This window comes from Equus caballus, chromosome 5, assembly GCF_041296265.1.
Source record: "Equus caballus isolate H_3958 breed thoroughbred chromosome 5, TB-T2T, whole genome shotgun sequence".
In the NCBI taxonomy this organism is placed as follows: domain Eukaryota; kingdom Metazoa; phylum Chordata; class Mammalia; order Perissodactyla; family Equidae; genus Equus; species Equus caballus.
The window spans coordinates 34,136,463-34,159,837 of NC_091688.1; the positions used below are offsets into that span (position 1 = coordinate 34,136,463).

The following is a 23,375-nucleotide window of genomic DNA, read 5'->3' on the forward strand; positions in this document are numbered from 1 at the left end:
GCGGCGGGCGGCCGAGGCGGCGCTCCCCAGCCTGCGGCTCCCACGGCCGCCCCCACGCCACGGCCCTCCCACCCAGCCCTGCCCTGCACGGCCCTGCCCTGCCCTGCCCTGCCCTGCCCTCGCCCGGCAGGCCGCGCCGTTGGCGCCCGCGCACGGCCACGCGCCCAGCGCACCCGAGGGGAAGCCCGCCGCCCAGGGGACTTGGGCACGGGCCCGTGGGTCGTCGAAGGGAACGTCGCCCGCCACACATCGCCGCCCCTCGTTGTCATCCGAGCGCGGGCCAGGCTGGGCGCGGCTCCTGGCTTCCTCTGGCGACGCCGGCAGGGTCGCGGCGGCCCTGGGCCGGACACAAGGCGCGGCATGGGCCGAGGCCGCCCCGCTCTGTCGCGGCTCCTCCGCGCCTCGGCGCACAGGTGCCACCGCGCCTCCGTGTCTCCCTGCACCGCACCCCCTCCGACCGCGCCTGCCCCCCCCCCGCCCGCCCCCGAGCGCCCTCCAGGGCCCCGCAGGGCCGTGACCAGTGTCGGGCGGCTGGTGGCGAGCGCCGCTGGGGCGGCGCCTGGTGGCGCCGGCCACCGGTGCATGGGTGGTTCAGTGGTAGAATTCTCGCCTGCCACGCGGGAGGCCCGGGTTCGATTCCCGGCCCATGCAGCACCCCGTCCCCTTTTGGTCCCGCGGCCCCGACGTCCAGCTTAGGCTGCCTCTCTCCTGCGCTCGAGGCCGCCGCCACACACCAACACCTTCCGCCCGCCCCGGGCCCTCGCTCTCGCCCTGGAGACAAAAGTCCCCCCCCACCCCCGCCAAACACGCACCCCGGGAACCAAACGCCCGCCCCCCCAACCCCCCGTGCCCTGACACATTCACGGCCCAGCCACTCTCGTGCCCGCGCACCTTCCTTCCTTGTCCCTCTTCTCTTCCTTCCCGTGACCCCGCTCGAGTCACGCGTTTCCCTTCGAGGGACACTCTCCCGCAGCACACGCGGGCCCATGCACGCCCCACCTCCTCACGCTCCGCCACCTTTCCCCGCTCTCCGGCTCGCCCTGACCCCGGCCGGCAAGTTACGCGGCGTTGGCACTGCCGGCAGGAAGGAACGTGCCGCTCCTACGGGTGACCCACCGCCTTCTCCCGGAGGGTCCCAGTGTCCTGGTGGCGCGCCCTCGAGTCTTTCCAAAGAGTTCCGCGAGATCGTCACCATGCACGCCCGCCGTGTGTTCACCTGATCCCGCTCGGCCGCCATCGGTAGCCAACGCTCGCCGGCCCCTCCACCACCGAAACCACCTGCGCCGCCACCGCGACCCAGTCCACCCACCCCGCCCCTCCCCCCCCACACCCCGGCGCCAGCACCAAGTCCACCACGGGTCAGCACCGGCACCACGACGAATCCTCGCCGCCACCCCCGCCCCCAGGACGCCCCGAGGACACTGCCAAGTCCGCCGCCACCCCAGCCTGCAAGCCCCAAGCCGCACCCCCAGCCCCAGCCCCTCCACCTCCACCCTCACCACCCCCCTACTGCCCCAACACCCCGACGCCTGTCAGGCCCCTCCTCCCCGCGCCCCCACTTTCCAAATCCTTCCCGGCCGGGGATCCTCCGTTCCGTTGGTCCCTTTGGCCTCTTCTCAACTCAACCCCCAACGCACACCCGAGACGCGACTCTCCGTCCCCAGGACAGGTCGTTTCTGTCTCTGGGGCAGTGGCATTCCCCGCCCTTGCCCGCTCCCCACCCCTCCTCTCACCCTACTCCTTAGCCTCACCACCTCGCAGCGCAGCACAGCACAGCCAGTCTCGCCCGCCGGCGTCCTCTCCCACCGCAGGGGCTTCCGTCTTCCTCGCACCGGAGCCCACTGCCCCTGCTTGCCACCCGCCGCTCCTTACCGCCTCCAGGCACCCCCGCCCCACCATCCGCCAACAACCCCGCGGACCCTATGGTCCTCTCTCGCACGACCCGCCCCGAGGACTCGCTTCCCCCGGCCCTGTCCCCCCCCGCCCCCCCGCCTCAGGCCCCTCGTCCCCACCCCAACCCTAGATCTCACCCGCCGCCACCCGTGCCGGCCAAGGGGCCTGGCCGCCCGGAGCCCCTGCCTGAGCGGCCCGTTCCCGCAAGCCCCGCACCTCCTCCGGGCCCGCGGCGCTCCGCTCGCACACCCGGGACTCCTCCTCACGCCACCCACCGCGCGGCTCACCGCCGTGCCCTCTTCCTGGGGTCACTTGGCCCTGTGCCCTGACCCGCGTGGGGGGCCACCCACCGGGACCGACGCCTCCATCCCGCACCGTCTCCCGCCCCCGCACGCGCACGCCCAGCACCCCGGCCGGGCCCGTGGGGGAACTTCCCGCGCTCACGGGGCGCACCCCTATGCCCACGGGGGCGCCTTGGCGCAGGGGAGAACGGCTCCGTCAAAGTCCAGCGTGGGGCCCGCGGCAGCTTCCTGCCGCTCATCGGCTCGGCCCTCCCCTCTGCCTCGGCCGGAACCGGTCCCTGGACAGATACTCAGCTCCGCTGGCTGACGGCGGCGCGCCCGTCGTGGCGGCAAGGGGCCGGAGAGCTGCCATCTCCTTTGGGGAGCACCCGCAGGAGAAGATGGATGCGGGGCTGGAGAGAGGGATGGCGTGGGTGGACGCCGAGGCGGGAAGGGGAACGCCGTCCAAAGTCCCATCTCGGTGTGGGGAGGGGCGCGGGGGAGGCAAGAGTTCCGGGGAACGCCCTGGCCACTTGGCCATAGGACGCGGAGCGTCGCTGAGGCCACTGGAAGAAAACGCTGGCCAAGCGTCGCCCCACCCCACCCCCGCCACCCCTCCGCCCCCAGCCCCTCCCCACCTGCTTGCCCGTGGCGTTTTCCGGAACGGCCTCCTGTAGCTCCCTGCTCTGTGTCCTCCGCGGCGGGCTGGTCTCGCTAGCCCGACGGACGGACGGCTCGAGGGTCACTGGCCCATCTCCGCCTCTCGGGCGCCGCGGCCGGGCCCTCGGCTCCCGCGCCCGCGCGAGACCCAGACGCCCCTGGCGCCCAATCGCCGGGCCCCCGGGACACGCAGCGGGGCCAGGACCCGGCAGGCGGCGGCGGGAAAGCTGCCGGCGCCTTGGCTGGCGCGAGGGGCGAAGCCAGGGACCACAGGTCTCGGCAGGTGGCCCGACCGGTCCAGGGAGACCCCTGCCCCATCCCGCCCGCACCCCCAGCCCCGGCCCCAGCCCCAGCCCCCGCCCCCACCGGCGGCCCCAGCTCGGGAGGGACCAAGGGGCGGCTTGGGGGCCGCGACACTGTCGCGGCCGAAGCCAGGCTGCGGGAGAGTCGAAGCGCGTGCGGGGGCCGGCGGCGGGGCTGTGCGCCCGCGGCCACGGCGGGAGGGAGGCGGCCCCAGCCACCGAGGAAGAGGGGAAGCGAGGCGAGCGTCCGAGGAGGAGGAGGGGAGACGCCCAGGGGGCGAGCGGGGGCCGAAAGGTCTGCCGTTGGCAGGGGTGGAGGGAGCGTGGCAGGGTCAGGGCTGGACGTGGCGGGTGGCCTTGTCGGGAGGCCGAGGCCAGGGGGCGAGGGGCGAAGCGAGCGAGCTCCGGCGCGGGCTAAAAGTGTGCGTGGTGGGGGGAGGGGTCGCGGCCGCCCGCGCCGCGCCGGGGAGGCGGAGGTCGGGCGGTCGGCAGGCGGGCAGGCGGAGAGGAAGAAGAAAGGCTTCCCTGACCGGGAATCGAACCCGGGCCGCGGCGGTGAGAGCGCCGAATCCTAACCACTAGACCACCAGGGAGCGTCGGGCTTCGCGCCTCGCCTGCGCCTCCTGGACCCGGGGCCCGCAGCCCGCCCGCTCGCCGCTCCCTCGCCGCCGGGGCCCCCTGCCTTGCGCAGGCCAGCCGCCCGCCGCCCCGGCCCAGGCACGCGCCCTCGCCGGCTTCCTGCTCGCCGCGCCCTCAAAACGCTGCGCGCGCCTCCTGCCCGCACGCACGCGCGCGCACACACACACACGCACAGCCGCACGCCCGCCGCCCGCCGCCCGCCGCCCGCCTGCGGGGCGGGAGGGCCCCGCAGCTCGGCAAAAGGTCGGTCCGCTGCGTTGGCCGGGAATCGAACCCGGGTCAACTGCTTGGAAGGCAGCTATGCTCACCACTATACCACCAACGCCGCACAGCCCGGCCTGCCCCGAGACGCCGGCCCGGGGCTCGCGCCACAGCCGTCCCGCCGCCGCCGCCGCCGCCGCCTGGCGCAGCCCTGCTCCGACGCCCCGCCCGCCCGCAGCGCGGCGCTGCCACCGGCGCCACCAACCGCCGCCCCGCGCCAGCGCCAGCGCCGCGCCCGACGCGGCAGCCCTCGTCCGCCGGGACGGACCGCCTCTGGGGGGCGCCCTCGCTGCCACTCCACCAAGCGACCGCCATTCCGACGCCGACCGCCCCGCCAAAGCCCCGGCCGGGCGCCCGCCCTCCACCGGCCGGCTCGCCCCAGCCCTTCTCCACCGGCTGCTCGGCGAGGCAGCTGCGCGCACCGAGAGGGGACCCACCCGCCGCCCGTCCCGGCAGCTGTGCAGCTGTGCAGCTGTGCAGCTGTGCAGCTGTGCAGCGCGCGTCGCGCGTCGCGTCGCAGGGAGCCCCGTGCGCCAGCCGCTGGGGGCGGGCCGCTCGTCGGGCGCTGCGGGGAGCAGAGGAAGCCTTGGCTCGGCCGTGCCGAACGACCGCCGCCCGACGGCGAGGGGGCCTCGGGGAGGGGTCCCCGTGGGCAGGCCGGGCACGGGTTGGCGGCCTGCGCCTGGCTGCAGGGCGGGGCAGGGCGAAGAAGCGCCCTCGGGGGCAAGCGGCAGGACGCAGAGCGGCGCCAGCCACCAAAAAGGGACGTCTTGCCTCCCCGTCGGGGAATCGAACCCCGGTCTCCCGCGTGACAGGCGGGGATACTCACCACTATACTAACGAGGACGGCGGCGGCCGCCCTGGCGCACGACCGCTCTCCGGCTGCCTGCCGACGCCGACCCCCGCCCTCGAGGCCCTGCCCGCCACCGGTGCCCGGCACGTGTGCCCCATCCGACCCGACAGCCAAACGACCGCGTCATCCAGCAAAGCGGACCGCGACCCGCACCCGGACCCGCACACGACCCCGACCCCGGCCGCGCGCCCGGCCCTGGCGGCGCCCGGCGGCGGCGGCGGCGGCGGCTGGAAATGCCGAGTCTGCGACGCCTCTTGCCTCCCGTGCGGAGATCGCGCCGCGAGGAAGAGGCCCTCTCGAGAGGGCCAGCGAGGCGGCGAGGAGAAGGGGGGCGCGCGCCGGGCCGCGTCCTTGTCCCGGCCGGCGCCCGGGGTGGGCGACGGGGCGGCGGCGGCGGTGGAGCCGGGCGAGTCCGCTGGCCTTGCTCCACGTCGGCCGGCGCGCGCGTCCCGTCCGTGGCGCGCCCACAAAGACGCCCGCCAGGCGCCGCGGGCGGCCAAGGGCCCCGCCGGCCGCGTCGGCTCCCAGCCAGGCGAGCGGCCACGCGCCCAGGCCCGCCGTCAGGATGGCCGAGCGGTCTAAGGCGCTGCGTTCAGGTCGCAGTCTCCCCTGGAGGCGTGGGTTCGAATCCCACTCCTGACACGCCGACCTTTTGGCCCGCCCAACCAACGCCCGCCTCCCGGGCCTCCCGCACACCCGAGCGCCGCCCTTGGCCGCCTTCCTGGCCGGCCCGGGCTGGCGCTCCGGCCTGTGGCCGCCGCGCCAAACTCCAGGCCCCTACACGCACGCCTCTCGACCCCACCAGCTTCTCACGCCCGCCGCTGCGCGGGCCTGGCGCACTCAGCCCAGGAGGCTGCCCCAGCGCCTCGAACCCACTGGCAACCGGCCTTCCCGACACAGCGCGCGCGCCCCCGCCCACTCACTCACACACCCTTCGCACCGGACCCCACACGCGGGGGCTTCAGGACTTCGCGCCACATCGTTCCTCGCCTGCTCTCCCCTTCCCCCTCCGCACACGAGCCCCCCCCCCATTAGGGAGTTGTGTAGCCCTCCCTCACACTCGCGCTCCCACTCCCACTCCCGCTACCCCACCCCACCCGACCCCACCCCACCCCACCCCACCCCACCCCACCCGACCCTGCGTGTGCAAAACCCTCCAAGGGTCACCCTCCGACTTCTGCCTGGCGCACAGCGCCTCGCTCTTGGAGCGCCACGCCTGCGCAACGGGCGGCACACCGTCCAACACGCTGGCCTTTCCCACAGCCCCCGGCCGCCCGGCCCGTCCATCCTCTCCACACCCTGCTCAGGTCGCCGTCCCCATCTCGCTGGCCTGTGGTGCCCACCACGACTTTTCACCTCGGGGCCTCGCCCGGGCCACACATGCCTGCCTCCCGGGCCCCACGCAGCCCGGCCTTCTGCTCGCCAGCCCAGCACAGCGCCCTCCCTGCACGGGGCCTGCCTGGCACGCGGGCCCAACCCGGCAAGCTGGCTCCGGGGAGCAGCGAGCCGAAGCCCTGGATCCCCGTCGCCCACACGCAACGTCGGGCCCACGGCCGGGGCCAAGCCCCGTCTGCACGCGCCAAGGCGCCTCGGGGACCCAAACCCACGACCACACGACGGCGCGCCTCCTCCGCGGGCGGCCCGCCAGCCGGCAGCCACTCTGCCAAAGCGCGCCCGCCATCCAAGAACGCGCTCCTGCCTCGCCACCAAGGCACCCCGGAGCCGGACCCTTGCGGGCGAGCCGTCGGCCAGAGCGCAGGCGCCAGGCTCAGGCCCCTCGGGTCTCTTGGCATGAGCGCCGCTCAGCGGCGGGCGGCCGAGGCGGCGCTCCCCAGCCTGCGGCTCCCACGGCCGCCCCCACGCCACGGCCCTCCCACCCAGCCCTGCCCTGCACGGCCCTGCCCTGCCCTGCCCTGCCCTGCCCTCGCCCGGCAGGCCGCGCCGTTGGCGCCCGCGCACGGCCACGCGCCCAGCGCACCCGAGGGGAAGCCCGCCGCCCAGGGGACTTGGGCACGGGCCCGTGGGTCGTCGAAGGGAACGTCGCCCGCCACACATCGCCGCCCCTCGTTGTCATCCGAGCGCGGGCCAGGCTGGGCGCGGCTCCTGGCTTCCTCTGGCGACGCCGGCAGGGTCGCGGCGGCCCTGGGCCGGACACAAGGCGCGGCATGGGCCGAGGCCGCCCCGCTCTGTCGCGGCTCCTCCGCGCCTCGGCGCACAGGTGCCACCGCGCCTCCGTGTCTCCCTGCACCGCACCCCCTCCGACCGCGCCTGCCCCCCCCCCGCCCGCCCCCGAGCGCCCTCCAGGGCCCCGCAGGGCCGTGACCAGTGTCGGGCGGCTGGTGGCGAGCGCCGCTGGGGCGGCGCCTGGTGGCGCCGGCCACCGGTGCATGGGTGGTTCAGTGGTAGAATTCTCGCCTGCCACGCGGGAGGCCCGGGTTCGATTCCCGGCCCATGCAGCACCCCGTCCCCTTTTGGTCCCGCGGCCCCGACGTCCAGCTTAGGCTGCCTCTCTCCTGCGCTCGAGGCCGCCGCCACACACCAACACCTTCCGCCCGCCCCGGGCCCTCGCTCTCGCCCTGGAGACAAAAGTCCCCCCCCACCCCCGCCAAACACGCACCCCGGGAACCAAACGCCCGCCCCCCCAACCCCCCGTGCCCTGACACATTCACGGCCCAGCCACTCTCGTGCCCGCGCACCTTCCTTCCTTGTCCCTCTTCTCTTCCTTCCCGTGACCCCGCTCGAGTCACGCGTTTCCCTTCGAGGGACACTCTCCCGCAGCACACGCGGGCCCATGCACGCCCCACCTCCTCACGCTCCGCCACCTTTCCCCGCTCTCCGGCTCGCCCTGACCCCGGCCGGCAAGTTACGCGGCGTTGGCACTGCCGGCAGGAAGGAACGTGCCGCTCCTACGGGTGACCCACCGCCTTCTCCCGGAGGGTCCCAGTGTCCTGGTGGCGCGCCCTCGAGTCTTTCCAAAGAGTTCCGCGAGATCGTCACCATGCACGCCCGCCGTGTGTTCACCTGATCCCGCTCGGCCGCCATCGGTAGCCAACGCTCGCCGGCCCCTCCACCACCGAAACCACCTGCGCCGCCACCGCGACCCAGTCCACCCACCCCGCCCCTCCCCCCCCACACCCCGGCGCCAGCACCAAGTCCACCACGGGTCAGCACCGGCACCACGACGAATCCTCGCCGCCACCCCCGCCCCCAGGACGCCCCGAGGACACTGCCAAGTCCGCCGCCACCCCAGCCTGCAAGCCCCAAGCCGCACCCCCAGCCCCAGCCCCTCCACCTCCACCCTCACCACCCCCCTACTGCCCCAACACCCCGACGCCTGTCAGGCCCCTCCTCCCCGCGCCCCCACTTTCCAAATCCTTCCCGGCCGGGGATCCTCCGTTCCGTTGGTCCCTTTGGCCTCTTCTCAACTCAACCCCCAACGCACACCCGAGACGCGACTCTCCGTCCCCAGGACAGGTCGTTTCTGTCTCTGGGGCAGTGGCATTCCCCGCCCTTGCCCGCTCCCCACCCCTCCTCTCACCCTACTCCTTAGCCTCACCACCTCGCAGCGCAGCACAGCACAGCCAGTCTCGCCCGCCGGCGTCCTCTCCCACCGCAGGGGCTTCCGTCTTCCTCGCACCGGAGCCCACTGCCCCTGCTTGCCACCCGCCGCTCCTTACCGCCTCCAGGCACCCCCGCCCCACCATCCGCCAACAACCCCGCGGACCCTATGGTCCTCTCTCGCACGACCCGCCCCGAGGACTCGCTTCCCCCGGCCCTGTCCCCCCCCGCCCCCCCGCCTCAGGCCCCTCGTCCCCACCCCAACCCTAGATCTCACCCGCCGCCACCCGTGCCGGCCAAGGGGCCTGGCCGCCCGGAGCCCCTGCCTGAGCGGCCCGTTCCCGCAAGCCCCGCACCTCCTCCGGGCCCGCGGCGCTCCGCTCGCACACCCGGGACTCCTCCTCACGCCACCCACCGCGCGGCTCACCGCCGTGCCCTCTTCCTGGGGTCACTTGGCCCTGTGCCCTGACCCGCGTGGGGGGCCACCCACCGGGACCGACGCCTCCATCCCGCACCGTCTCCCGCCCCCGCACGCGCACGCCCAGCACCCCGGCCGGGCCCGTGGGGGAACTTCCCGCGCTCACGGGGCGCACCCCTATGCCCACGGGGGCGCCTTGGCGCAGGGGAGAACGGCTCCGTCAAAGTCCAGCGTGGGGCCCGCGGCAGCTTCCTGCCGCTCATCGGCTCGGCCCTCCCCTCTGCCTCGGCCGGAACCGGTCCCTGGACAGATACTCAGCTCCGCTGGCTGACGGCGGCGCGCCCGTCGTGGCGGCAAGGGGCCGGAGAGCTGCCATCTCCTTTGGGGAGCACCCGCAGGAGAAGATGGATGCGGGGCTGGAGAGAGGGATGGCGTGGGTGGACGCCGAGGCGGGAAGGGGAACGCCGTCCAAAGTCCCATCTCGGTGTGGGGAGGGGCGCGGGGGAGGCAAGAGTTCCGGGGAACGCCCTGGCCACTTGGCCATAGGACGCGGAGCGTCGCTGAGGCCACTGGAAGAAAACGCTGGCCAAGCGTCGCCCCACCCCACCCCCGCCACCCCTCCGCCCCCAGCCCCTCCCCACCTGCTTGCCCGTGGCGTTTTCCGGAACGGCCTCCTGTAGCTCCCTGCTCTGTGTCCTCCGCGGCGGGCTGGTCTCGCTAGCCCGACGGACGGACGGCTCGAGGGTCACTGGCCCATCTCCGCCTCTCGGGCGCCGCGGCCGGGCCCTCGGCTCCCGCGCCCGCGCGAGACCCAGACGCCCCTGGCGCCCAATCGCCGGGCCCCCGGGACACGCAGCGGGGCCAGGACCCGGCAGGCGGCGGCGGGAAAGCTGCCGGCGCCTTGGCTGGCGCGAGGGGCGAAGCCAGGGACCACAGGTCTCGGCAGGTGGCCCGACCGGTCCAGGGAGACCCCTGCCCCATCCCGCCCGCACCCCCAGCCCCGGCCCCAGCCCCAGCCCCCGCCCCCACCGGCGGCCCCAGCTCGGGAGGGACCAAGGGGCGGCTTGGGGGCCGCGACACTGTCGCGGCCGAAGCCAGGCTGCGGGAGAGTCGAAGCGCGTGCGGGGGCCGGCGGCGGGGCTGTGCGCCCGCGGCCACGGCGGGAGGGAGGCGGCCCCAGCCACCGAGGAAGAGGGGAAGCGAGGCGAGCGTCCGAGGAGGAGGAGGGGAGACGCCCAGGGGGCGAGCGGGGGCCGAAAGGTCTGCCGTTGGCAGGGGTGGAGGGAGCGTGGCAGGGTCAGGGCTGGACGTGGCGGGTGGCCTTGTCGGGAGGCCGAGGCCAGGGGGCGAGGGGCGAAGCGAGCGAGCTCCGGCGCGGGCTAAAAGTGTGCGTGGTGGGGGGAGGGGTCGCGGCCGCCCGCGCCGCGCCGGGGAGGCGGAGGTCGGGCGGTCGGCAGGCGGGCAGGCGGAGAGGAAGAAGAAAGGCTTCCCTGACCGGGAATCGAACCCGGGCCGCGGCGGTGAGAGCGCCGAATCCTAACCACTAGACCACCAGGGAGCGTCGGGCTTCGCGCCTCGCCTGCGCCTCCTGGACCCGGGGCCCGCAGCCCGCCCGCTCGCCGCTCCCTCGCCGCCGGGGCCCCCTGCCTTGCGCAGGCCAGCCGCCCGCCGCCCCGGCCCAGGCACGCGCCCTCGCCGGCTTCCTGCTCGCCGCGCCCTCAAAACGCTGCGCGCGCCTCCTGCCCGCACGCACGCGCGCGCACACACACACACGCACAGCCGCACGCCCGCCGCCCGCCGCCCGCCGCCCGCCTGCGGGGCGGGAGGGCCCCGCAGCTCGGCAAAAGGTCGGTCCGCTGCGTTGGCCGGGAATCGAACCCGGGTCAACTGCTTGGAAGGCAGCTATGCTCACCACTATACCACCAACGCCGCACAGCCCGGCCTGCCCCGAGACGCCGGCCCGGGGCTCGCGCCACAGCCGTCCCGCCGCCGCCGCCGCCGCCGCCTGGCGCAGCCCTGCTCCGACGCCCCGCCCGCCCGCAGCGCGGCGCTGCCACCGGCGCCACCAACCGCCGCCCCGCGCCAGCGCCAGCGCCGCGCCCGACGCGGCAGCCCTCGTCCGCCGGGACGGACCGCCTCTGGGGGGCGCCCTCGCTGCCACTCCACCAAGCGACCGCCATTCCGACGCCGACCGCCCCGCCAAAGCCCCGGCCGGGCGCCCGCCCTCCACCGGCCGGCTCGCCCCAGCCCTTCTCCACCGGCTGCTCGGCGAGGCAGCTGCGCGCACCGAGAGGGGACCCACCCGCCGCCCGTCCCGGCAGCTGTGCAGCTGTGCAGCTGTGCAGCTGTGCAGCTGTGCAGCGCGCGTCGCGCGTCGCGTCGCAGGGAGCCCCGTGCGCCAGCCGCTGGGGGCGGGCCGCTCGTCGGGCGCTGCGGGGAGCAGAGGAAGCCTTGGCTCGGCCGTGCCGAACGACCGCCGCCCGACGGCGAGGGGGCCTCGGGGAGGGGTCCCCGTGGGCAGGCCGGGCACGGGTTGGCGGCCTGCGCCTGGCTGCAGGGCGGGGCAGGGCGAAGAAGCGCCCTCGGGGGCAAGCGGCAGGACGCAGAGCGGCGCCAGCCACCAAAAAGGGACGTCTTGCCTCCCCGTCGGGGAATCGAACCCCGGTCTCCCGCGTGACAGGCGGGGATACTCACCACTATACTAACGAGGACGGCGGCGGCCGCCCTGGCGCACGACCGCTCTCCGGCTGCCTGCCGACGCCGACCCCCGCCCTCGAGGCCCTGCCCGCCACCGGTGCCCGGCACGTGTGCCCCATCCGACCCGACAGCCAAACGACCGCGTCATCCAGCAAAGCGGACCGCGACCCGCACCCGGACCCGCACACGACCCCGACCCCGGCCGCGCGCCCGGCCCTGGCGGCGCCGGCGGCGGCGGCGGCGGCGGCGGCTGGAAATGCCGAGTCTGCGACGCCTCTTGCCTCCCGTGCGGAGATCGCGCCGCGAGGAAGAGGCCCTCTCGAGAGGGCCAGCGAGGCGGCGAGGAGAAGGGGGGCGCGCGCCGGGCCGCGTCCTTGTCCCGGCCGGCGCCCGGGGTGGGCGACGGGGCGGCGGCGGCGGTGGAGCCGGGCGAGTCCGCTGGCCTTGCTCCACGTCGGCCGGCGCGCGCGTCCCGTCCGTGGCGCGCCCACAAAGACGCCCGCCAGGCGCCGCGGGCGGCCAAGGGCCCCGCCGGCCGCGTCGGCTCCCAGCCAGGCGAGCGGCCACGCGCCCAGGCCCGCCGTCAGGATGGCCGAGCGGTCTAAGGCGCTGCGTTCAGGTCGCAGTCTCCCCTGGAGGCGTGGGTTCGAATCCCACTCCTGACACGCCGACCTTTTGGCCCGCCCAACCAACGCCCGCCTCCCGGGCCTCCCGCACACCCGAGCGCCGCCCTTGGCCGCCTTCCTGGCCGGCCCGGGCTGGCGCTCCGGCCTGTGGCCGCCGCGCCAAACTCCAGGCCCCTACACGCACGCCTCTCGACCCCACCAGCTTCTCACGCCCGCCGCTGCGCGGGCCTGGCGCACTCAGCCCAGGAGGCTGCCCCAGCGCCTCGAACCCACTGGCAACCGGCCTTCCCGACACAGCGCGCGCGCCCCCGCCCACTCACTCACACACCCTTCGCACCGGACCCCACACGCGGGGGCTTCAGGACTTCGCGCCACATCGTTCCTCGCCTGCTCTCCCCTTCCCCCTCCGCACACGAGCCCCCCCCCCCATTAGGGGGTTGTGTAGCCCTCCCTCACACTCGCGCTCCCACTCCCACTCCCGCTACCCCACCCCACCCGACCCCACCCCACCCCACCCCACCCCACCCCACCCGACCCTGCGTGTGCAAAACCCTCCAAGGGTCACCCTCCGACTTCTGCCTGGCGCACAGCGCCTCGCTCTTGGAGCGCCACGCCTGCGCAACGGGCGGCACACCGTCCAACACGCTGGCCTTTCCCACAGCCCCCGGCCGCCCGGCCCGTCCATCCTCTCCACACCCTGCTCAGGTCGCCGTCCCCATCTCGCTGGCCTGTGGTGCCCACCACGACTTTTCACCTCGGGGCCTCGCCCGGGCCACACATGCCTGCCTCCCGGGCCCCACGCAGCCCGGCCTTCTGCTCGCCAGCCCAGCACAGCGCCCTCCCTGCACGGGGCCTGCCTGGCACGCGGGCCCAACCCGGCAAGCTGGCTCCGGGGAGCAGCGAGCCGAAGCCCTGGATCCCCGTCGCCCACACGCAACGTCGGGCCCACGGCCGGGGCCAAGCCCCGTCTGCACGCGCCAAGGCGCCTCGGGGACCCAAACCCACGACCACACGACGGCGCGCCTCCTCCGCGGGCGGCCCGCCAGCCGGCAGCCACTCTGCCAAAGCGCGCCCGCCATCCAAGAACGCGCTCCTGCCTCGCCACCAAGGCACCCCGGAGCCGGACCCTTGCGGGCGAGCCGTCGGCCAGAGCGCAGGCGCCAGGCTCAGGCCCCTCGGGTCTCTTGGCATGAGCGCCGCTCAGCGGCGGGCGGCCGAGGCGGCGCTCCCCAGCCTGCGGCTCCCACGGCCGCCCCCACGCCACGGCCCTCCCACCCAGCCCTGCCCTGCACGGCCCTGCCCTGCCCTGCCCTGCCCTGCCCTCGCCCGGCAGGCCGCGCCGTTGGCGCCCGCGCACGGCCACGCGCCCAGCGCACCCGAGGGGAAGCCCGCCGCCCAGGGGACTTGGGCACGGGCCCGTGGGTCGTCGAAGGGAACGTCGCCCGCCACACATCGCCGCCCCTCGTTGTCATCCGAGCGCGGGCCAGGCTGGGCGCGGCTCCTGGCTTCCTCTGGCGACGCCGGCAGGGTCGCGGCGGCCCTGGGCCGGACACAAGGCGCGGCATGGGCCGAGGCCGCCCCGCTCTGTCGCGGCTCCTCCGCGCCTCGGCGCACAGGTGCCACCGCGCCTCCGTGTCTCCCTGCACCGCACCCCCTCCGACCGCGCCTGCCCCCCCCCCGCCCGCCCCCGAGCGCCCTCCAGGGCCCCGCAGGGCCGTGACCAGTGTCGGGCGGCTGGTGGCGAGCGCCGCTGGGGCGGCGCCTGGTGGCGCCGGCCACCGGTGCATGGGTGGTTCAGTGGTAGAATTCTCGCCTGCCACGCGGGAGGCCCGGGTTCGATTCCCGGCCCATGCAGCACCCCGTCCCCTTTTGGTCCCGCGGCCCCGACGTCCAGCTTAGGCTGCCTCTCTCCTGCGCTCGAGGCCGCCGCCACACACCAACACCTTCCGCCCGCCCCGGGCCCTCGCTCTCGCCCTGGAGACAAAAGTCCCCCCCCACCCCCGCCAAACACGCACCCCGGGAACCAAACGCCCGCCCCCCCAACCCCCCGTGCCCTGACACATTCACGGCCCAGCCACTCTCGTGCCCGCGCACCTTCCTTCCTTGTCCCTCTTCTCTTCCTTCCCGTGACCCCGCTCGAGTCACGCGTTTCCCTTCGAGGGACACTCTCCCGCAGCACACGCGGGCCCATGCACGCCCCACCTCCTCACGCTCCGCCACCTTTCCCCGCTCTCCGGCTCGCCCTGACCCCGGCCGGCAAGTTACGCGGCGTTGGCACTGCCGGCAGGAAGGAACGTGCCGCTCCTACGGGTGACCCACCGCCTTCTCCCGGAGGGTCCCAGTGTCCTGGTGGCGCGCCCTCGAGTCTTTCCAAAGAGTTCCGCGAGATCGTCACCATGCACGCCCGCCGTGTGTTCACCTGATCCCGCTCGGCCGCCATCGGTAGCCAACGCTCGCCGGCCCCTCCACCACCGAAACCACCTGCGCCGCCACCGCGACCCAGTCCACCCACCCCGCCCCTCCCCCCCCACACCCCGGCGCCAGCACCAAGTCCACCACGGGTCAGCACCGGCACCACGACGAATCCTCGCCGCCACCCCCGCCCCCAGGACGCCCCGAGGACACTGCCAAGTCCGCCGCCACCCCAGCCTGCAAGCCCCAAGCCGCACCCCCAGCCCCAGCCCCTCCACCTCCACCCTCACCACCCCCCTACTGCCCCAACACCCCGACGCCTGTCAGGCCCCTCCTCCCCGCGCCCCCACTTTCCAAATCCTTCCCGGCCGGGGATCCTCCGTTCCGTTGGTCCCTTTGGCCTCTTCTCAACTCAACCCCCAACGCACACCCGAGACGCGACTCTCCGTCCCCAGGACAGGTCGTTTCTGTCTCTGGGGCAGTGGCATTCCCCGCCCTTGCCCGCTCCCCACCCCTCCTCTCACCCTACTCCTTAGCCTCACCACCTCGCAGCGCAGCACAGCACAGCCAGTCTCGCCCGCCGGCGTCCTCTCCCACCGCAGGGGCTTCCGTCTTCCTCGCACCGGAGCCCACTGCCCCTGCTTGCCACCCGCCGCTCCTTACCGCCTCCAGGCACCCCCGCCCCACCATCCGCCAACAACCCCGCGGACCCTATGGTCCTCTCTCGCACGACCCGCCCCGAGGACTCGCTTCCCCCGGCCCTGTCCCCCCCCGCCCCCCCGCCTCAGGCCCCTCGTCCCCACCCCAACCCTAGATCTCACCCGCCGCCACCCGTGCCGGCCAAGGGGCCTGGCCGCCCGGAGCCCCTGCCTGAGCGGCCCGTTCCCGCAAGCCCCGCACCTCCTCCGGGCCCGCGGCGCTCCGCTCGCACACCCGGGACTCCTCCTCACGCCACCCACCGCGCGGCTCACCGCCGTGCCCTCTTCCTGGGGTCACTTGGCCCTGTGCCCTGACCCGCGTGGGGGGCCACCCACCGGGACCGACGCCTCCATCCCGCACCGTCTCCCGCCCCCGCACGCGCACGCCCAGCACCCCGGCCGGGCCCGTGGGGGAACTTCCCGCGCTCACGGGGCGCACCCCTATGCCCACGGGGGCGCCTTGGCGCAGGGGAGAACGGCTCCGTCAAAGTCCAGCGTGGGGCCCGCGGCAGCTTCCTGCCGCTCATCGGCTCGGCCCTCCCCTCTGCCTCGGCCGGAACCGGTCCCTGGACAGATACTCAGCTCCGCTGGCTGACGGCGGCGCGCCCGTCGTGGCGGCAAGGGGCCGGAGAGCTGCCATCTCCTTTGGGGAGCACCCGCAGGAGAAGATGGATGCGGGGCTGGAGAGAGGGATGGCGTGGGTGGACGCCGAGGCGGGAAGGGGAACGCCGTCCAAAGTCCCATCTCGGTGTGGGGAGGGGCGCGGGGGAGGCAAGAGTTCCGGGGAACGCCCTGGCCACTTGGCCATAGGACGCGGAGCGTCGCTGAGGCCACTGGAAGAAAACGCTGGCCAAGCGTCGCCCCACCCCACCCCCGCCACCCCTCCGCCCCCAGCCCCTCCCCACCTGCTTGCCCGTGGCGTTTTCCGGAACGGCCTCCTGTAGCTCCCTGCTCTGTGTCCTCCGCGGCGGGCTGGTCTCGCTAGCCCGACGGACGGACGGCTCGAGGGTCACTGGCCCATCTCCGCCTCTCGGGCGCCGCGGCCGGGCCCTCGGCTCCCGCGCCCGCGCGAGACCCAGACGCCCCTGGCGCCCAATCGCCGGGCCCCCGGGACACGCAGCGGGGCCAGGACCCGGCAGGCGGCGGCGGGAAAGCTGCCGGCGCCTTGGCTGGCGCGAGGGGCGAAGCCAGGGACCACAGGTCTCGGCAGGTGGCCCGACCGGTCCAGGGAGACCCCTGCCCCATCCCGCCCGCACCCCCAGCCCCGGCCCCAGCCCCAGCCCCCGCCCCCACCGGCGGCCCCAGCTCGGGAGGGACCAAGGGGCGGCTTGGGGGCCGCGACACTGTCGCGGCCGAAGCCAGGCTGCGGGAGAGTCGAAGCGCGTGCGGGGGCCGGCGGCGGGGCTGTGCGCCCGCGGCCACGGCGGGAGGGAGGCGGCCCCAGCCACCGAGGAAGAGGGGAAGCGAGGCGAGCGTCCGAGGAGGAGGAGGGGAGACGCCCAGGGGGCGAGCGGGGGCCGAAAGGTCTGCCGTTGGCAGGGGTGGAGGGAGCGTGGCAGGGTCAGGGCTGGACGTGGCGGGTGGCCTTGTCGGGAGGCCGAGGCCAGGGGGCGAGGGGCGAAGCGAGCGAGCTCCGGCGCGGGCTAAAAGTGTGCGTGGTGGGGGGAGGGGTCGCGGCCGCCCGCGCCGCGCCGGGGAGGCGGAGGTCGGGCGGTCGGCAGGCGGGCAGGCGGAGAGGAAGAAGAAAGGCTTCCCTGACCGGGAATCGAACCCGGGCCGCGGCGGTGAGAGCGCCGAATCCTAACCACTAGACCACCAGGGAGCGTCGGGCTTCGCGCCTCGCCTGCGCCTCCTGGACCCGGGGCCCGCAGCCCGCCCGCTCGCCGCTCCCTCGCCGCCGGGGCCCCCTGCCTTGCGCAGGCCAGCCGCCCGCCGCCCCGGCCCAGGCACGCGCCCTCGCCGGCTTCCTGCTCGCCGCGCCCTCAAAACGCTGCGCGCGCCTCCTGCCCGCACGCACGCGCGCGCACACACACACACGCACAGCCGCACGCCCGCCGCCCGCCGCCCGCCGCCCGCCTGCGGGGCGGGAGGGCCCCGCAGCTCGGCAAAAGGTCGGTCCGCTGCGTTGGCCGGGAATCGAACCCGGGTCAACTGCTTGGAAGGCAGCTATGCTCACCACTATACCACCAACGCCGCACAGCCCGGCCTGCCCCGAGACGCCGGCCCGGGGCTCGCGCCACAGCCGTCCCGCCGCCGCCGCCGCCGCCGCCTGGCGCAGCCCTGCTCCGACGCCCCGCCCGCCCGCAGCGCGGCGCTGCCACCGGCGCCACCAACCGCCGCCCCGCGCCAGCGCCAGCGCCGCGCCCGACGCGGCAGCCCTCGTCCGCCGGGACGGACCGCCTCTGGGGGGCGCCCTCGCTGCCACTCCACCAAGCGACCGCCATTCCGACGCCGACCGCCCCGCCAAAGCCCCGGCCGGGCGCCCGCCCTCCACCGGCCGGCTCGCCCCAGCCCTTCTCCACCGGCTGCTCGGCGAGGCAGCTGCGCGCACCGAGAGGGGACCCACCCGCCGCCCGTCCCGGCAGCTGTGCAGCTGTGCAGCTGTGCAGCTGTGCAGCTGTGCAGCGCGCGTCGCGCGTCGCGTCGCAGGGAGCCCCGTGCGCCAGCCGCTGGGGGCGGGCCGCTCGTCGGGCGCTGCGGGGAGCAGAGGAAGCCTTGGCTCGGCCGTGCCGAACGACCGCCGCCCGACGGCGAGGGGGCCTCGGGGAGGGGTCCCCGTGGGCAGGCCGGGCACGGGTTGGCGGCCTGCGCCTGGCTGCAGGGCGGGGCAGGGCGAAGAAGCGCCCTCGGGGGCAAGCGGCAGGACGCAGAGCGGCGCCAGCCACCAAAAAGGGACGTCTTGCCTCCCCGTCGGGGAATCGAACCCCGGTCTCCCGCGTGACAGGCGGGGATACTCACCACTATACTAACGAGGACGGCGGCGGCCGCCCTGGCGCACGACCGCTCTCCGGCTGCCTGCCGACGCCGACCCCCGCCCTCGAGGCCCTGCCCGCCACCGGTGCCCGGCACGTGTGCCCCATCCGACCCGACAGCCAAACGACCGCGTCATCCAGCAAAGCGGACCGCGACCCGCACCCGGACCCGCACACGACCCCGACCCCGGCCGCGCGCCCGGCCCTGGCGGCGCCGGCGGCGGCGGCGGCGGCGGCGGCTGGAAATGCCGAGTCTGCGACGCCTCTTGCCTCCCGTGCGGAGATCGCGCCGCGAGGAAGAGGCCCTCTCGAGAGGGCCAGCGAGGCGGCGAGGAGAAGGGGGGCGCGCGCCGGGCCGCGTCCTTGTCCCGGCCGGCGCCCGGGGTGGGCGACGGGGCGGCGGCGGCGGTGGAGCCGGGCGAGTCCGCTGGCCTTGCTCCACGTCGGCCGGCGCGCGCGTCCCGTCCGTGGCGCGCCCACAAAGACGCCCGCCAGGCGCCGCGGGCGGCCAAGGGCCCCGCCGGCCGCGTCGGCTCCCAGCCAGGCGAGCGGCCACGCGCCCAGGCCCGCCGTCAGGATGGCCGAGCGGTCTAAGGCGCTGCGTTCAGGTCGCAGTCTCCCCTGGAGGCGTGGGTTCGAATCCCACTCCTGACACGCCGACCTTTTGGCCCGCCCAACCAACGCCCGCCTCCCGGGCCTCCCGCACACCCGAGCGCCGCCCTTGGCCGCCTTCCTGGCCGGCCCGGGCTGGCGCTCCGGCCTGTGGCCGCCGCGCCAAACTCCAGGCCCCTACACGCACGCCTCTCGACCCCACCAGCTTCTCACGCCCGCCGCTGCGCGGGCCTGGCGCACTCAGCCCAGGAGGCTGCCCCAGCGCCTCGAACCCACTGGCAACCGGCCTTCCCGACACAGCGCGCGCGCCCCCGCCCACTCACTCACACACCCTTCGCACCGGACCCCACACGCGGGGGCTTCAGGACTTCGCGCCACATCGTTCCTCGCCTGCTCTCCCCTTCCCCCTCCGCACACGAGCCCCCCCCCCCATTAGGGGGTTGTGTAGCCCTCCCTCACACTCGCGCTCCCACTCCCACTCCCGCTACCCCACCCCACCCGACCCCACCCCACCCCACCCCACCCCACCCCACCCGACCCTGCGTGTGCAAAACCCTCCAAGGGTCACCCTCCGACTTCTGCCTGGCGCACAGCGCCTCGCTCTTGGAGCGCCACGCCTGCGCAACGGGCGGCACACCGTCCAACACGCTGGCCTTTCCCACAGCCCCCGGCCGCCCGGCCCGTCCATCCTCTCCACACCCTGCTCAGGTCGCCGTCCCCATCTCGCTGGCCTGTGGTGCCCACCACGACTTTTCACCTCGGGGCCTCGCCCGGGCCACACATGCCTGCCTCCCGGGCCCCACGCAGCCCGGCCTTCTGCTCGCCAGCCCAGCACAGCGCCCTCCCTGCACGGGGCCTGCCTGGCACGCGGGCCCAACCCGGCAAGCTGGCTCCGGGGAGCAGCGAGCCGAAGCCCTGGATCCCCGTCGCCCACACGCAACGTCGGGCCCACGGCCGGGGCCAAGCCCCGTCTGCACGCGCCAAGGCGCCTCGGGGACCCAAACCCACGACCACACGACGGCGCGCCTCCTCCGCGGGCGGCCCGCCAGCCGGCAGCCACTCTGCCAAAGCGCGCCCGCCATCCAAGAACGCGCTCCTGCCTCGCCACCAAGGCACCCCGGAGCCGGACCCTTGCGGGCGAGCCGTCGGCCAGAGCGCAGGCGCCAGGCTCAGGCCCCTCGGGTCTCTTGGCATGAGCGCCGCTCAGCGGCGGGCGGCCGAGGCGGCGCTCCCCAGCCTGCGGCTCCCACGGCCGCCCCCACGCCACGGCCCTCCCACCCAGCCCTGCCCTGCACGGCCCTGCCCTGCCCTGCCCTGCCCTGCCCTCGCCCGGCAGGCCGCGCCGTTGGCGCCCGCGCACGGCCACGCGCCCAGCGCACCCGAGGGGAAGCCCGCCGCCCAGGGGACTTGGGCACGGGCCCGTGGGTCGTCGAAGGGAACGTCGCCCGCCACACATCGCCGCCCCTCGTTGTCATCCGAGCGCGGGCCAGGCTGGGCGCGGCTCCTGGCTTCCTCTGGCGACGCCGGCAGGGTCGCGGCGGCCCTGGGCCGGACACAAGGCGCGGCATGGGCCGAGGCCGCCCCGCTCTGTCGCGGCTCCTCCGCGCCTCGGCGCACAGGTGCCACCGCGCCTCCGTGTCTCCCTGCACCGCACCCCCTCCGACCGCGCCTGCCCCCCCCCCGCCCGCCCCCGAGCGCCCTCCAGGGCCCCGCAGGGCCGTGACCAGTGTCGGGCGGCTGGTGGCGAGCGCCGCTGGGGCGGCGCCTGGTGGCGCCGGCCACCGGTGCATGGGTGGTTCAGTGGTAGAATTCTCGCCTGCCACGCGGGAGGCCCGGGTTCGATTCCCGGCCCATGCAGCACCCCGTCCCCTTTTGGTCCCGCGGCCCCGACGTCCAGCTTAGGCTGCCTCTCTCCTGCGCTCGAGGCCGCCGCCACACACCAACACCTTCCGCCCGCCCCGGGCCCTCGCTCTCGCCCTGGAGACAAAAGTCCCCCCCCACCCCCGCCAAACACGCACCCCGGGAACCAAACGCCCGCCCCCCCAACCCCCCGTGCCCTGACACATTCACGGCCCAGCCACTCTCGTGCCCGCGCACCTTCCTTCCTTGTCCCTCTTCTCTTCCTTCCCGTGACCCCGCTCGAGTCACGCGTTTCCCTTCGAGGGACACTCTCCCGCAGCACACGCGGGCCCATGCACGCCCCACCTCCTCACGCTCCGCCACCTTTCCCCGCTCTCCGGCTCGCCCTGACCCCGGCCGGCAAGTTACGCGGCGTTGGCACTGCCGGCAGGAAGGAACGTGCCGCTCCTACGGGTGACCCACCGCCTTCTCCCGGAGGGTCCCAGTGTCCTGGTGGCGCGCCCTCGAGTCTTTCCAAAGAGTTCCGCGAGATCGTCACCATGCACGCCCGCCGTGTGTTCACCTGATCCCGCTCGGCCGCCATCGGTAGCCAACGCTCGCCGGCCCCTCCACCACCGAAACCACCTGCGCCGCCACCGCGACCCAGTCCACCCACCCCGCCCCTCCCCCCCCACACCCCGGCGCCAGCACCAAGTCCACCACGGGTCAGCACCGGCACCACGACGAATCCTCGCCGCCACCCCCGCCCCCAGGACGCCCCGAGGACACTGCCAAGTCCGCCGCCACCCCAGCCTGCAAGCCCCAAGCCGCACCCCCAGCCCCAGCCCCTCCACCTCCACCCTCACCACCCCCCTACTGCCCCAACACCCCGACGCCTGTCAGGCCCCTCCTCCCCGCGCCCCCACTTTCCAAATCCTTCCCGGCCGGGGATCCTCCGTTCCGTTGGTCCCTTTGGCCTCTTCTCAACTCAACCCCCAACGCACACCCGAGACGCGACTCTCCGTCCCCAGGACAGGTCGTTTCTGTCTCTGGGGCAGTGGCATTCCCCGCCCTTGCCCGCTCCCCACCCCTCCTCTCACCCTACTCCTTAGCCTCACCACCTCGCAGCGCAGCACAGCACAGCCAGTCTCGCCCGCCGGCGTCCTCTCCCACCGCAGGGGCTTCCGTCTTCCTCGCACCGGAGCCCACTGCCCCTGCTTGCCACCCGCCGCTCCTTACCGCCTCCAGGCACCCCCGCCCCACCATCCGCCAACAACCCCGCGGACCCTATGGTCCTCTCTCGCACGACCCGCCCCGAGGACTCGCTTCCCCCGGCCCTGTCCCCCCCCGCCCCCCCGCCTCAGGCCCCTCGTCCCCACCCCAACCCTAGATCTCACCCGCCGCCACCCGTGCCGGCCAAGGGGCCTGGCCGCCCGGAGCCCCTGCCTGAGCGGCCCGTTCCCGCAAGCCCCGCACCTCCTCCGGGCCCGCGGCGCTCCGCTCGCACACCCGGGACTCCTCCTCACGCCACCCACCGCGCGGCTCACCGCCGTGCCCTCTTCCTGGGGTCACTTGGCCCTGTGCCCTGACCCGCGTGGGGGGCCACCCACCGGGACCGACGCCTCCATCCCGCACCGTCTCCCGCCCCCGCACGCGCACGCCCAGCACCCCGGCCGGGCCCGTGGGGGAACTTCCCGCGCTCACGGGGCGCACCCCTATGCCCACGGGGGCGCCTTGGCGCAGGGGAGAACGGCTCCGTCAAAGTCCAGCGTGGGGCCCGCGGCAGCTTCCTGCCGCTCATCGGCTCGGCCCTCCCCTCTGCCTCGGCCGGAACCGGTCCCTGGACAGATACTCAGCTCCGCTGGCTGACGGCGGCGCGCCCGTCGTGGCGGCAAGGGGCCGGAGAGCTGCCATCTCCTTTGGGGAGCACCCGCAGGAGAAGATGGATGCGGGGCTGGAGAGAGGGATGGCGTGGGTGGACGCCGAGGCGGGAAGGGGAACGCCGTCCAAAGTCCCATCTCGGTGTGGGGAGGGGCGCGGGGGAGGCAAGAGTTCCGGGGAACGCCCTGGCCACTTGGCCATAGGACGCGGAGCGTCGCTGAGGCCACTGGAAGAAAACGCTGGCCAAGCGTCGCCCCACCCCACCCCCGCCACCCCTCCGCCCCCAGCCCCTCCCCACCTGCTTGCCCGTGGCGTTTTCCGGAACGGCCTCCTGTAGCTCCCTGCTCTGTGTCCTCCGCGGCGGGCTGGTCTCGCTAGCCCGACGGACGGACGGCTCGAGGGTCACTGGCCCATCTCCGCCTCTCGGGCGCCGCGGCCGGGCCCTCGGCTCCCGCGCCCGCGCGAGACCCAGACGCCCCTGGCGCCCAATCGCCGGGCCCCCGGGACACGCAGCGGGGCCAGGACCCGGCAGGCGGCGGCGGGAAAGCTGCCGGCGCCTTGGCTGGCGCGAGGGGCGAAGCCAGGGACCACAGGTCTCGGCAGGTGGCCCGACCGGTCCAGGGAGACCCCTGCCCCATCCCGCCCGCACCCCCAGCCCCGGCCCCAGCCCCAGCCCCCGCCCCCACCGGCGGCCCCAGCTCGGGAGGGACCAAGGGGCGGCTTGGGGGCCGCGACACTGTCGCGGCCGAAGCCAGGCTGCGGGAGAGTCGAAG

The 23,375-nt window shown here is 75.4% G+C and overlaps 15 non-coding genes across 15 annotated transcripts; 6 read left to right on the forward strand and 9 right to left on the reverse strand.

Annotated features, from left to right (window-relative positions):
- Window positions 1-3,657: 3,657 nt before the first annotated feature.
- On the reverse strand, window positions 3,658-3,729 carry TRNAE-CUC (transfer RNA glutamic acid (anticodon CUC)). The gene has a single exon. It is a non-coding gene; the product is annotated as a tRNA-Glu (tRNA).
- A 299-nt stretch (window positions 3,730-4,028) lies between these two features.
- Window positions 4,029-4,100, reverse strand: TRNAG-UCC (transfer RNA glycine (anticodon UCC)). Its single transcript has one exon. It is a non-coding gene; the product is annotated as a tRNA-Gly (tRNA).
- A 710-nt stretch (window positions 4,101-4,810) lies between these two features.
- TRNAD-GUC (transfer RNA aspartic acid (anticodon GUC)) lies at window positions 4,811-4,882 on the reverse strand. The gene has a single exon. It is a non-coding gene; the product is annotated as a tRNA-Asp (tRNA).
- Window positions 4,883-5,448: 566 nt separating this feature from the next.
- TRNAL-CAG (transfer RNA leucine (anticodon CAG)) lies at window positions 5,449-5,531 on the forward strand. Its single transcript has one exon. It is a non-coding gene; the product is annotated as a tRNA-Leu (tRNA).
- Window positions 5,532-7,274: 1,743 nt separating this feature from the next.
- Window positions 7,275-7,345, forward strand: TRNAG-GCC (transfer RNA glycine (anticodon GCC)). The gene has a single exon. It is a non-coding gene; the product is annotated as a tRNA-Gly (tRNA).
- Window positions 7,346-10,351: 3,006 nt separating this feature from the next.
- Window positions 10,352-10,423, reverse strand: TRNAE-CUC (transfer RNA glutamic acid (anticodon CUC)). The gene has a single exon. It is a non-coding gene; the product is annotated as a tRNA-Glu (tRNA).
- Window positions 10,424-10,722: 299 nt separating this feature from the next.
- TRNAG-UCC (transfer RNA glycine (anticodon UCC)) lies at window positions 10,723-10,794 on the reverse strand. The gene has a single exon. It is a non-coding gene; the product is annotated as a tRNA-Gly (tRNA).
- A 710-nt stretch (window positions 10,795-11,504) lies between these two features.
- Window positions 11,505-11,576, reverse strand: TRNAD-GUC (transfer RNA aspartic acid (anticodon GUC)). Its single transcript has one exon. It is a non-coding gene; the product is annotated as a tRNA-Asp (tRNA).
- Window positions 11,577-12,144: 568 nt separating this feature from the next.
- TRNAL-CAG (transfer RNA leucine (anticodon CAG)) lies at window positions 12,145-12,227 on the forward strand. The gene has a single exon. It is a non-coding gene; the product is annotated as a tRNA-Leu (tRNA).
- A 1,744-nt stretch (window positions 12,228-13,971) lies between these two features.
- Window positions 13,972-14,042, forward strand: TRNAG-GCC (transfer RNA glycine (anticodon GCC)). Its single transcript has one exon. It is a non-coding gene; the product is annotated as a tRNA-Gly (tRNA).
- Window positions 14,043-17,048: 3,006 nt separating this feature from the next.
- On the reverse strand, window positions 17,049-17,120 carry TRNAE-CUC (transfer RNA glutamic acid (anticodon CUC)). The gene has a single exon. It is a non-coding gene; the product is annotated as a tRNA-Glu (tRNA).
- Window positions 17,121-17,419: 299 nt separating this feature from the next.
- TRNAG-UCC (transfer RNA glycine (anticodon UCC)) lies at window positions 17,420-17,491 on the reverse strand. The gene has a single exon. It is a non-coding gene; the product is annotated as a tRNA-Gly (tRNA).
- Window positions 17,492-18,201: 710 nt separating this feature from the next.
- On the reverse strand, window positions 18,202-18,273 carry TRNAD-GUC (transfer RNA aspartic acid (anticodon GUC)). The gene has a single exon. It is a non-coding gene; the product is annotated as a tRNA-Asp (tRNA).
- Window positions 18,274-18,841: 568 nt separating this feature from the next.
- TRNAL-CAG (transfer RNA leucine (anticodon CAG)) lies at window positions 18,842-18,924 on the forward strand. Its single transcript has one exon. It is a non-coding gene; the product is annotated as a tRNA-Leu (tRNA).
- Window positions 18,925-20,668: 1,744 nt separating this feature from the next.
- On the forward strand, window positions 20,669-20,739 carry TRNAG-GCC (transfer RNA glycine (anticodon GCC)). Its single transcript has one exon. It is a non-coding gene; the product is annotated as a tRNA-Gly (tRNA).
- Window positions 20,740-23,375: the final 2,636 nt, after the last annotated feature.